Below are 12,385 nucleotides of genomic sequence, written 5' to 3'. Positions count from 1 at the left end.
GCGTTAGTTCAAATCACTCGCTCCTTATTGTAAGTGTCGGTTAGGTTGGAGTATAATACTACAGTCGTGTTTCTGTATCGAAATATAGTTTTGATTTGATCGCTCCATTTTTTTTTTTTTAATTTTCGACGTATTTTCTATACATTTTAATCGTTGTGTTCTCACCAATAGTTCCGCAAAATTTGTGTTGTTGAGCAGTAAGTGAAGAATTGACATTTTAAAGTGTAATTTACCTGTTTTGTCGTGTGAAAAACAACAGCTACCAGACTTGTTTACTACCGCATATTCTGCTATTTTGTTTGTTCGGTATAGTGTTATCGTAGCCGTAGGTAGCTGATGGAAAAAAGGGATTGCGGAGCGTGTAGATTACCGGTGAACGATTTAGAACCGGTCTGTTGTGGTTTTTGTGAGACCTTTTTTCCGCATCGGCCAGCAGTGTTTAGGCTGTAACTATCGCGCTAACAAAGAGTTGCTGTCGCAAGGAAAGTTTTTTTTTGCTCGCCGTGTCTTGATGAGCTTAATGGAAGAAGTGTGCGCTCGTACATGACTGAAAAGGTTGAATCGAGAATTACCGCACCAAATGTTGAGAAATTATGCCAAATTCAACAACTTTCTTCATTTGTTGAATCATTGAGCCAAAAAGTCGACCGGCTGACTATGAACCAAAATCATATCGACTAAAGATGATAAAGTACAAGATATCCTACTTTCAAATTGCACGAACAAACCTTCGACAACATCATTTTCAATTCCAACACAATCATTCGAGTTCTCATTGAACCAGCCGAACGCACTTGTACAAATTTAATTCAGCGTGCAATTGCGCGAGAATGTCAGAAAATGTGGTTCTTTTCGCACTGGAATGAGAATGAGAAGAATGGCAAATGGATTGAAACGGTCAATAGGAGAACGATGAATTCCATTTATACTTGATCGGTGCTAAATTCGGAAAGCACCTATGAGGCTTGTGTTTGTGAGAATCGTACTCTAATCAACAATATCTCGAATATTATATTCATGTATTGTTGAGTGCATAAATTACAATTTCCAATAGCTACTACTTTTTTGGGAAATATATTGTAATAATGAAGCAAATTATAATGATTTTCGTTTGGAGAACTGTTTGCATCATTCATGAAATCTCCAAGCACATCGTGTATAGCAACATTTCTGAATAAAATTAAATCCAAAAAGGCCAAGTAGCTATTAAAGTGCTACAGATTTTGGAGACAGCATATAATAACGGAAAGATTTCGACGTGTGGATCTTTTAGGAACTGACCGAGCACATCACTATTTAAAAAACCGCACCTCGGCAGACTGACTCCCATGGAGAGACCAATCTGTATTGACAGTCGCACGATGCGAGCGAAAACCGAGAAGTACTTTTTAAATAGATATTTTCAGTATACTTTTTCCAGTTACTACCCGTCATTCTTTACCGCTTAACTAATGCGCATTAAAAGGATGTGCTCCTTTCTCTCTGATGAATTCATTTTATCTGCCATTCTCTTCGTTCTCATGCCGGTGCGAGTAGAACGACATTCTCAAATGCGCTGTGTGCATGAAGCAAAGAACAGAAAAAATGATAGGTCTTGCATATGCGCACGCCTTGCGATACTCTGCAGTAGTGTGGGTGTGTAAAATGGACAGATGATTAGTTCTATGTGGACTCGTTCGATGGCTTCACTGTACTGAAGACTGAATTTTGTCAAAGTGAACAGGGTCTGTATCGACCAAACGAGTGATGATCAAGTTCGTGCTAGCGATCAATTGGACACGCCTGTTTGGCCTAGACTTGGAGTGAAGCGTCGCCGTGGAAATCAAGGCCGGCCTTTACATGATGCAGTTGATCATGAAACCAACGTGATTGACCTCCGTTGCATCTATTACACCCGATGCATCCCCACCCAAGTTCTGGCTACACTTATCCGGTTTTCATCCCATGATCACCAAAAGTGACATTCAGAAAATCCTTTTCTCTGTGGAAGTCTCCACAGATATCATGCGTTTAGTGCCAAAGGGTAAGGACACGACAAATTTGTCTTTCGTGTCGTTCAAAATTGGCCTTGATCCAGTACAGCTTACACAAACTTCGTCTACTTTGCCTGAGGACCTGATGTTTCGGGAATTCGTTGACATGTGAAGAAACCTCAATCGTGGATCCGGACTGAAACGACGAAACTTAACTTTGAATTCGGAAAGCCCTATTGTGACAAAGTAGACTTCTTTCTCGCACAACATGCCATCGCACAGTGGCTCAAAACAGCGTTTCGAGGTATTTAATTCATTGGAGTCAAAACTGTTCATATTAGCGACTACACATATTCTACAATGTTTGTGTGCATAAAAAGCGCCATCTTTTGGCAATATTATTTTTGAAAAAAATTGATCATGGTAGGCTATAGAAAATTTAACTTTTGAACCGAAAGAGATAGCGCTTGGCAGTCTTCGACAAAGTTGTAAAGGAGTGTATTTTTATAAATTTTGCAGAATACATGTTGTCTCTGTCACTCACAGTAATTGAGTTATGAGATGTTTTCTATGATGAACTCCTTCAATTCTTATTTTTGCTTATAACATTTTTGTTTATGATTTTTCGCGTTAACAATGTTCGAAGGTATTTTTTATCATTACAAAACATACAACTTTTTCGAAGATACTAAATAGCTGTGAATGCTGTGTAAAGATTTATGGCTGATTTTGATTTCATTTTATCCTGTTTTCGAAGCCGTGTAACTTTGCTATCGGCAAAAATTGTAATTATACTATTAATTATTCTAATAGGACTGGGTTTTACCTACAAAACGAATAAAAAAAAAAAAAAATGGTTTGTCCATAATCACCCGTTCAGAAGTTATACCCTGTCGAAAGCTTTATGTCTGGCCGTTGTAAAGTCACGCGTATGGCTCACTGAACGCGTAGGCGCTGGTGATCAAAGACGCTTTCGCTTGTTTATCTAAATACTACAAGCACATGAGGGGGTCTTCCGAACTCCCTTCTCAGGCGAGTATTTTGCTGTAAATTACGATCCGCTTCCTGACGTCCATTTGGTTTCTAGCATGCCATCTGGTACAACACGTTCGAATAATCTACCTTTGTTTGAACGAAGCATGATTTCGCCGCCATCACCGGGACTGCTCCAACAAATTCATGCTATGCTGCCATCACCGGGACGTCTGCTATATAGGACTAGCGAGCGCTCCGACGCAGTCGTGCTACCAGCCAGAGACCAGCTTGGTCGTCGAGGGCGAAAATCGAAGACGTGTACTTGGCTGTAGCTGACGGCGACTACGATATTCACGTTCTAACTGAGACTTGGCTTGATGATCGTATTACATCAATGCTGCTCTTCGGTTATGGTTATACGGTTTATCGTGCGGATCGATGCGATAGCAACAACAATCACGGTCGTGGTGGAGGAGTTTTGATCGCTGTTTCTCCTGCACTTGTCTACTATGTCCATTGAAGCTGTTTGGACGAAGATTACCACGTCGATGAAGAGCCACTTGATCGGTGCTGTTTACATTCCTCCCAGGGGTTCCAAAAGTACAGCCTTGCGACAGTATTTCAGAGGCTGTCGTCTTCTTTTCGCTTCGACCGTCACACGAAGGTTTGCGCATACGTCCACAACTATAGTTAATGCTCGATGACAGCCTCAGTTGGTTTTGTGTAACATTTCTATCGCTCTTGGTGGTAAAGCCGACACGTCGATGCAATCAAAGGAAACATTTTTTTCTGTGAAAGACGTGTTCTGTACATTAGTTAAGCCCAGTACGGTGCGGAATATAGAACGATTTAGAATGAATGCTGCATACAAGGTTTTCGTTTTTTTCATTCATTTACCAGACGGGATCACAACCAGCGGCTTTGTTTGATTTTATTTTAAACAGTTAGCAAATTTTTAACGTCGTTCGAGATTAAAAACCTGAGCAAATATTTATAGTCGTTATGGTAGACTGTTATGGTGCGGAGGAGAATAGTTTGAGTGAAGCTGGGTAGTAATTGATCAGCAATGGTGAAGTGGGCCGAATTGGCGTATCGCGCCAGAAAGCAATCGTTTAGAAGTATAGTAGGATTCCGTTTCTAGGCAACAATATATTTTTTCAGTTGCCAAAACTGGAAGCGTGCCAAAAATGGAACCTTACTTTAAAAGCTTTTATTTTCAATTTGTGCCATCATAAATGAAGAACATTAATTCTATAAGAATTTGTGAAATGGAATGAAATGATAAAAAAAAATCAGCAAATTTAATTTTATTCGCTATGCCCACTAGGGTGGGACAAAAATTAGATTCTTGCTCCGAGCAACTTTTTAGGTGCCATTTGGGCCATTTCACCGATCGAGCTTAAAATTTGCAGAGTTCTTCAGGGAGCTAAATGCGACACAAAAAGTTACTCGGAGCAAATATTATTTTTTTTTCATATAACCGTGTCCCACTCTAATGCCCACCCCCATAAAACATAGTAAATATGACTGTCATGTTTGGAAATAAAGTCAAAAGTGATATCAATTATTACAACAAAATGTGTATTGAGCATTTTTTAAAAGATTCACTACGTACAGCAATGTTGCCAATAACGGAACCCATTTGATGCCAAAGACGGAATTTTTTGTTGCCAAGAATGGAGAATGCCAAAATCAGGACGTGCCAAAAACGGAATCTTACGGTATTGCGGAAAGTTGCACGGTTTCAGAACGGATTGATATGTCGTGTAAATGAAAATGCAGATTGCACCTAGTCGTGAATCACAACATGAACATATGTCATGAGTTATGAGGCTTTTTTTGTTTCATCGGAAAGCTAAAAATCACATCGAGAAATACATAATATGGTCAAATTTAACCCTTAATTTTTTGAGGGGCGACGCGCCACACCGCCGATTTCAGGCAAAAATTGTCAGCGCGCCGACGATTTTCACCTGAAATCGGTGGCGCGGCACGGCAGCGCCCACCTCTATTAATTTTTGCCTTTCTCCTATGGAAAGGCTATGCAATCACTCTGAAAACCGGCTTGTTGACCGAGGCCCGGAGGGCTGAGTCTCTAATACCATTCGACGCAGTTCGTCGAGTTCGGCAAATGTCTGTGTGTGTGCGTATGTATGTGTGTATATATGTATGTATGTATGTATGTATGTGACCAAAAATATTCACATCGGGTTCTCGGAGATGGATGAACTGATTTTATCAAACTTAGTCTCAAACGAAAGGTATAACGTTCCCATAGGCTGCTATTGAATTTCATTTAATTCTGACTTCCGGTTCCGGAGTTACGGGGCAAAGAGTCCGATCACGCATGAAATTCCCATATAAATCGGCATCAGCATGTTATCTAAAAGATGCAAAACTTCATAAAATGTGGCCTAAATTATTTGGATTTGTGGTTTCAGCTCACTGATGTCCAATCAAACTCACGTTGATTAATTTGGATACCTTTGGCGGAACCGTAAACTTCGGGAAAATGACCAAGTTCCTGAATTTAATTCACATCTGCTTCTTAGAAATGTCTGTCTCAATTTTCTCAAATTTAGTCTCAAATGAAAGCATTTATTTAATTTAATTTAGTCTCAAATGAAAGCATCCCTATTAACTGCTCTTAAATTTCATTGTAATCGGAGTTCTGGTTCCTGTGTTACGGGTTGAAGTATGAGGTCACATGCGAAATTCCCATATAAACCGGTATAATCATTACATCTAAATGATGCAAAACTAATTAAAATGAATTTTACATTGTTTGAAATTGTTGGTCCTGATCACTTATTGCAAATCAAAGTCTCTATGACCACTTTGGGAACCATCGAGGCTTCCAGAAGGTCCGAAGAAATGGCCAAATTTTGAAATTAGAGTCACACCTGTTTCTCGTATATTGCTGAATCGATTCTCACAATCTTATTCTTAAATGAAGGGTATAGTATTTATATTGATTGCTACCGATTGTCATTTTAACGAAGGATTGGTTCCGGAGTTATAAATAATAGAATACGTTCGCACCATAAATTTCCCAAATAAACCTTTTTGCCCTTCTCCTACAGAAAAATTATGCAATCACTCTGGCAATCGACTTTTCGAGAGAGGTCCGGAGAGCCGTAACTCTTAAACCATTCAACTCATTTCCTCGAGTTCGACGAATGTGTGTGTGCGTATGTACATACGTAGTTGGCTAACAATCGCACATCGGTTACTCAAGGTAGATAGTATTGCTAGGTTGCTTCTGAATTAAATTCTGATCCGACATCCTGTTTCAGAGTTGCTGGTTGACAAGTGCGATCATACAGTCAATTCCCAAATAAACTGGTACTGCCATGATACCTAGAGATGTAAAACTTATTAAAATGCTTGTTAAATTACTTAGATTCGCTGGCCTGTAGTCACTTTGATCACATTGGTTACCTAGAATGTCTTCATGCCCCGGAAATCTTGCCAATGTTCAGAGTTAATTTCACGCCTATTCCTCAGAGAGCATTCTTGACCGTTTCCATCATCTTCTATATATGAAGTGATTGGTGCGATGCTTCAATTGGTTGCTATTGCATTTCATTCCGATCTGACTTTCTGCTCCTGAGTTATAGGTTGATTAGTGCGGTCACATAGAAATTTCCTATATACCTGTACATTACTTAAACGGTTAAAAACCACAAAATGAGATTATTGCAACCACAGCAAATAAATTAATTTCGACCGAAGTTCTGGCAACATTGCCCAGAACGACTGTCAAATGAACTTTTTGTTGCTTTGGTTTTGAGTTATTAGTGGATACGCGAAAGTATTGCGAATCTTTTCTAAAATTCACTTTGCGACTTCCAGCCATGCACCACAAGACCTAGCGTCAAATTACACGCTCGTTTAATTTGCACCACTGCGAATGTAAAAATACGTTGACGTTTTTGCCTTTCTCCTATAGAAAGGTTATGCAATCACTCTGAACATCGTCAACCTAATCCCGGCCCGGAGGGCCGTCTGTCATGTACCATTCGACTCAGTTTATCGAATTCGTCAAATGTCTGTGTGTGCGTATGTATGTGTGTGTATGTATGTATGTATGTGACCAAACATAAGCACATCGGTTACTCGGAGATGGCTCAACCGACTTCATCAAACTTAGTCTCAAATGAAAGGTGCAACGTTTCCATTGGCTGCTATTGAATTTCATTAAATTCCGAGTTCCGGTTCCGGAGTTACGGGTTTAAGAGTGTGGACACATAGCAAATTCAAATTTTGCCTTGCTCCTATAGAAAGGTTATGCAATCACTTTGAACATCGTCAATCTATTTTTTTTACTTACATAGGTTTTCTGTTTTTTAACAGGGTCGTAGCTAGGGGGATACGGTGTGGGGACCCTCCCACATCACTCACCACCCTTCCCTAAACCGCCCTCTACGCGAATAAAATTTTCTAATTCCTCTAAAATAAACTTTCCTTGTGGGTCTGAAAAACTAGTGAAAATTTTTTTTTGCAATGATTTTGAGTTGAGAGACTAATTTAAAATTTCTTAACAATTCGAAAAATTTTGGCGGGGTCCAAACCTCCGAACCTCTTCTTCTGGATCAACCGCTGGTTTCAAGTGTTTCAGCGTCGACACATAGCAACTCAAGTTCGTAGCTGTCGATTCGTATGTGTAAATCGCACAGAATATCTAATAGACAGTTCTGTTGCGAGAAACGGAAAATGAAACACGGTTTTTACAGCAAACCTTCACGGCAAGCTTCAAAGCTGCAAATATATTTTTAGTTTACAAATATTCAATTCAAATCCAATGGCGTAAACTCACAATTTCAGTGTTTCTATTGATTTCAATCTCGCTACAAAAATAATCTTTAAATTCCGCTTCAACACTCCGCTTCTGTTCGATGTCTCCAATCTACTTTTGCCCCGTTTTTTCGCTTCATCATCATCCCAATTTTAATCCCGATGGTTGGCTGCATGCGCCGGGTTGTCAGTTACACTGAACTTGCGCTGACGAGGGATCTCCGCAACATCCCCCTCCCCGTGTAATTGGGACCCAGGCATATCACGTTTACTTCCAACATCTGATTTCGCGACATCCAGAAGAGCTAATCTAACGGCTGAACGTCGTTTGATACCACCAGACGTTCTCACCAGTGCCGATCTCACCTGACCGTCTTTGCCAGTAGTCACATCATCAACTACACCACGTTCCCAAAGATTCCGCTTCGAATCATCAATAACAATAACCAAATCTCCTCGTTGAATAGGTCGAACAGGGTCGAACCACTTAGCGCGACGAGTAAGCATTGGTACGTACTCCTTAAGCCATCTGCGCCAAAATTCATCAACTAAATGTTGAGCTAGCTTCCAACTATCTCGTTGAACATGGGCAAACTGTTCAAAATTGGATGGCGCTTGTGCTACTCCTGACCTACCATAGAGTAAAAAGTGGTTTGGGGTAAGGGACTCGGCATCCGCTGACTCCAACGGAACATATGTGAGTGGTCTTGAATTAACTACCCCTTCGGCCTCTAGTACTATAGTTTCCAAAGTTTCGTCATCGGGATCACGCGGACTGTTTGCCACCGCTGCCATAGCCGTTTTCACTGAGCGCACCATACGCTCTCAAGCGCCACCCATATGAGGCGTAGCCGGAGGGTTAAAGAACCATTTTGTGTGCGCACTAGTAAATGCCCTTGCACATCCCTCATTTATGACGCTTAGTTGCTCCAACAGCAAACGGCTAGCACCGATGAAATTCGTCCCGTTGTCCGAATATATCTCCTGAGGTGATCCCCGTCGGACCACGAACCTTCGAATAGCCTTGACGCACGATATAGTTGAGAGAGAGTGCACGACCTCCAGATGTACTGCTCGCACTGTCAAACAGGTGAAAAGTGCGATCCATCGCTTAGATAAACTGCGTCTCACTTTTACATATATTGGACCGAAATAGTCCACACCCGTGAATGTAAAAGGTCTTATAAACGGTGTCAGTCGCACCCTCGGTAGAGGTCCCATTATTGGTGGCTTTGGAACTGCTTTGTAGATTTTACAGTACTGGCATTCTTTTGCCACTCGTCGCACTATGGATCGAAGTCTAGGTATCCAGAATAGTTATATCAGCTCGTTCACGACCGTTTCGTGATTTGTGTGAAGAAAACGTTGATGATATCTATAAACAATAAGACAAGTCACTGTGTCGTTTTTAGGAAGGATGATGGGGTACTTAGCTTCGAAGGGGGTGTGAGGTGCAGCCCCTATACGACCTCCTAATCTCATCACTCCTTCCTCATCCATAAATACCGTGAGCTTGTATAAAGGGCTGCACCTCGAGAGCTTCCCACTGTACATGTCAGGTTCCAGCTGCTTCTGCAAGGTCCTTTGCTCTTCAGGAAATGTCTCGGTTTGTGCTAAACGCCACAGGAAATTTTCGGCCTTCTGGAACTCTTCTTGGTTGATTAGTCCAACGGGATGTTTCGGATCGAGTTTACGCTGCATGATGGTAGCGGCAAAACGATAAACGTAGCACATTGTTCTCACTAATCTGTCCCAAGATGAAAAGCGACTAAGATCGACGATAGGCATTACTTCTTGGTGTACATAAACCGATTCGAGCACCACTTTAACTTCATATAAACTGGGCAATTTTGGCCAGCTGTTTTCGCAATAATACAAGAATGCAGATCCAGTAAACCAGGTGCTCAACGGGTCAAGATCAGTTTCACCTTTGCACTTAGTAGCACAGTCCGCCGAGTTTAGTTTGGATGGTACATAACGCCATTCTGTAATTTCCGACAACGATACAATCTCGCCCACTCGAAATCCCACGAACTGATGATAGCGCCGACTATCAGAGTGCAGCCATGATAACACCGTCGTAGAATCTGTCCAAAACACTTTCCGTTTGATTGGCAATGTGAGAGCATCGAGTACACTTTTTGCCAAACGTACCCCAATCACTGCCGCCTGTAACTCCAGTTTAGGAATGCTTAAAGGTTTCAGTGGTGCTACTTTTGTTTTTGCTGCCACTAGACTGCACCTTGGTTTTCCGTCACCGACACTCCGTACAAACTTAGTCTCAAATGAAAGGTGCAACGTTTCCATTGGCTGCTATTGAATTTCATTAAATTCCGAGTTCCGGTTCCGGAGTTACGGGTTTAAGAGTGTGGACACATAGCAAATTCAAATTTTGCCTTGCTCCTATAGAAAGGTTATGCAATCACTCTGAACATCGTCAATCTATTTTTTTTTACTTACATAGGTTTTCTGTTTTTTAACAGGGTCGTAGCTAGGGGGATACGGTGTGGGGACCCTCCCACATCACTCACCACCCTTCCCTAAACCGCCCTCTACGCGAATAAAATTTTCTAATTCCTCTAAAATAAACTTTCCTTGTGGGTCTGAAAAACTAGTGAAAATTTTTTTTTGCAATGATTTTGAGTTGAGAGACTAATTTAAAATTTCTTAACAATTCGAAAAATTTTGGCGGGGTCCAAACCTCCGAACCTCTTCTTCTGGATCAACCGCTGGTTTCAAGTGTTTCAGCGTCGACACATAGCAACTCAAGTTCGTAGCTGTCGATTCGTATGTGTAAATCGCACAGAATATCTAATAGACAGTTCTGTTGCGAGAAACGGAAAATGAAACACGGTTTTTACAGCAAACCTTCACGGCAAGCTTCAAAACTGCAAATATATTTTTAGTTTACAAATATTCAATTCAAATCCAATGGCGTAAACTCACAATTTCAGTGTTTCTATTGATTTCAATCTCGCTACAAAAATAATCTTTAAATTCCGCTTCAACACTCCGCTTCTGTTCGATGTCTCCAATCTACTTTTGCCCCGTTTTTTCGCTTCATCATCATCCCAATTTTAATCCCGATGGTTGGCTGCATGCGCCGGGTTGTCAGTTACACTGAACTTGCGCTGACGAGGGATCTCCGCAACATCCCCCTCCCCGTGTAATTGAGACCCAGGCATATCACGTTTACTTCCAACATCTGATTTCGCGACATCCAGAAGAGCTAATCTAACGGCTGAACGTCGTTTGATACCACCAGACGTTCTCACCAGTGCCGATCTCACCTGACCGTCTTTGCCAGTAGTCACATCATCAACTGCACCACATTTCCAAAGATTCCGCTTCGAATCATCAATAACAATAACCAAATCTCCTCGTTGAATAGGTCGTACAGGGTCGAACCACTTAGCGCGACGAGTAAGCATTGGTACGTACTCCTTAAGCCATCTGCGCCAAAATTCATCAACTAAATGTTGAGCTAGCTTCCAACTATCTCGTTGAACATGGGCAAACTGTTCAAAATTGGATGGCGCTTGTGCTACTCCTGACCTACCATAGAGTAAAAAGTGGTTTGGGGTAAGGGACTCGGCATCCGCTGACTCCAACGGAACATATGTGAGTGGTCTTGAATTAACTACCCCTTCGGCCTCTAGTACTATAGTTTCCAAAGTTTCGTCATCGGGATCACGCGGACTGTTTGCCACCGCTGCCATAGCCGTTTTCACTGAGCGCACCATACGCTCTCAAGCGCCACCCATATGAGGCGTAGCCGGAGGGTTAAAGAACCATTTTGTGTGCGCACTAGTAAATGCCCTTGCACATCCCTCATTTATGACGCTTAGTTGCTCCAACAGCAAACGGCTAGCACCGATGAAATTCGTCCCGTTGTCCGAATATATCTCCTGAGGTGATCCCCGTCGGACCACGAACCTTCGAATAGCCTTGACGCACGATATAGTTGAGAGAGAGTGCACGACCTCCAGATGTACTGCTCGCACTGTCAAACAGGTGAAAAGTGCGATCCATCGCTTAGATAAACTGCGTCTCACTTTTACATATATTGGACCGAAATAGTCCACACCCGTGAATGTAAAAGGTCTTATAAACGGTGTCAGTCGCACCCTCGGTAGAGGTCCCATTATTGGTGGCTTTGGAACTGCTTTGTAGATTTTACAGTACTGGCATTCTTTTGCCACTCGTCGCACTATGGATCGAAGTCTAGGTATCCAGAATAGTTATATCAGCTCGTTCACGACCGTTTCGTGATTTGTGTGAAGAAAACGTTGATGATATCTATAAACAATAAGACAAGTCACTGTGTCGTTTTTAGGAAGGATGATGGGGTACTTAGCTTCGAAGGGGGTGTGAGGTGCGCCCCTATACGACCTCCTAATCTCATCACTCCTTCCTCATCCATAAATACCGTGAGCTTGTATAAAGGGCTGCACCTCGAGAGCTTCCCACTGTACATGTCAGGTTCCAGCTGCTTCTGCAAGGTCCTTTGCTCTTCAGGAAATGTCTCGGTTTGTGCTAAACGCCACAGGAAATTTTCGGCCTTCTGGAACTCTTCTTGGTTGATTAGTCCAACGGGATGTTTCGGATCGAGTTTACGCTGCATGATGGTAGCGGCAAAA

The 12,385-nt window shown here is 41.8% G+C and overlaps 1 protein-coding gene across 5 annotated transcripts in view; it reads right to left on the bottom strand.

Annotated features, from left to right (window-relative positions):
* LOC131692272 (chromatin-remodeling ATPase INO80) overlaps positions 1-12,385 on the bottom strand; it is a 1,041,557-nt gene that overhangs the window by 537,362 nt on the left and 491,810 nt on the right. The window lies entirely within an intron of this gene.

The sequence above is a fragment of the Topomyia yanbarensis genome, chromosome 3, assembly GCF_030247195.1.
Source record: "Topomyia yanbarensis strain Yona2022 chromosome 3, ASM3024719v1, whole genome shotgun sequence".
Taxonomy (NCBI): Eukaryota; Metazoa; Arthropoda; class Insecta; order Diptera; family Culicidae; genus Topomyia; species Topomyia yanbarensis.
The sequence above is the reverse complement of the archived record's forward strand: the minus strand, read 5'-3'. Positions and strand labels throughout refer to the sequence as shown.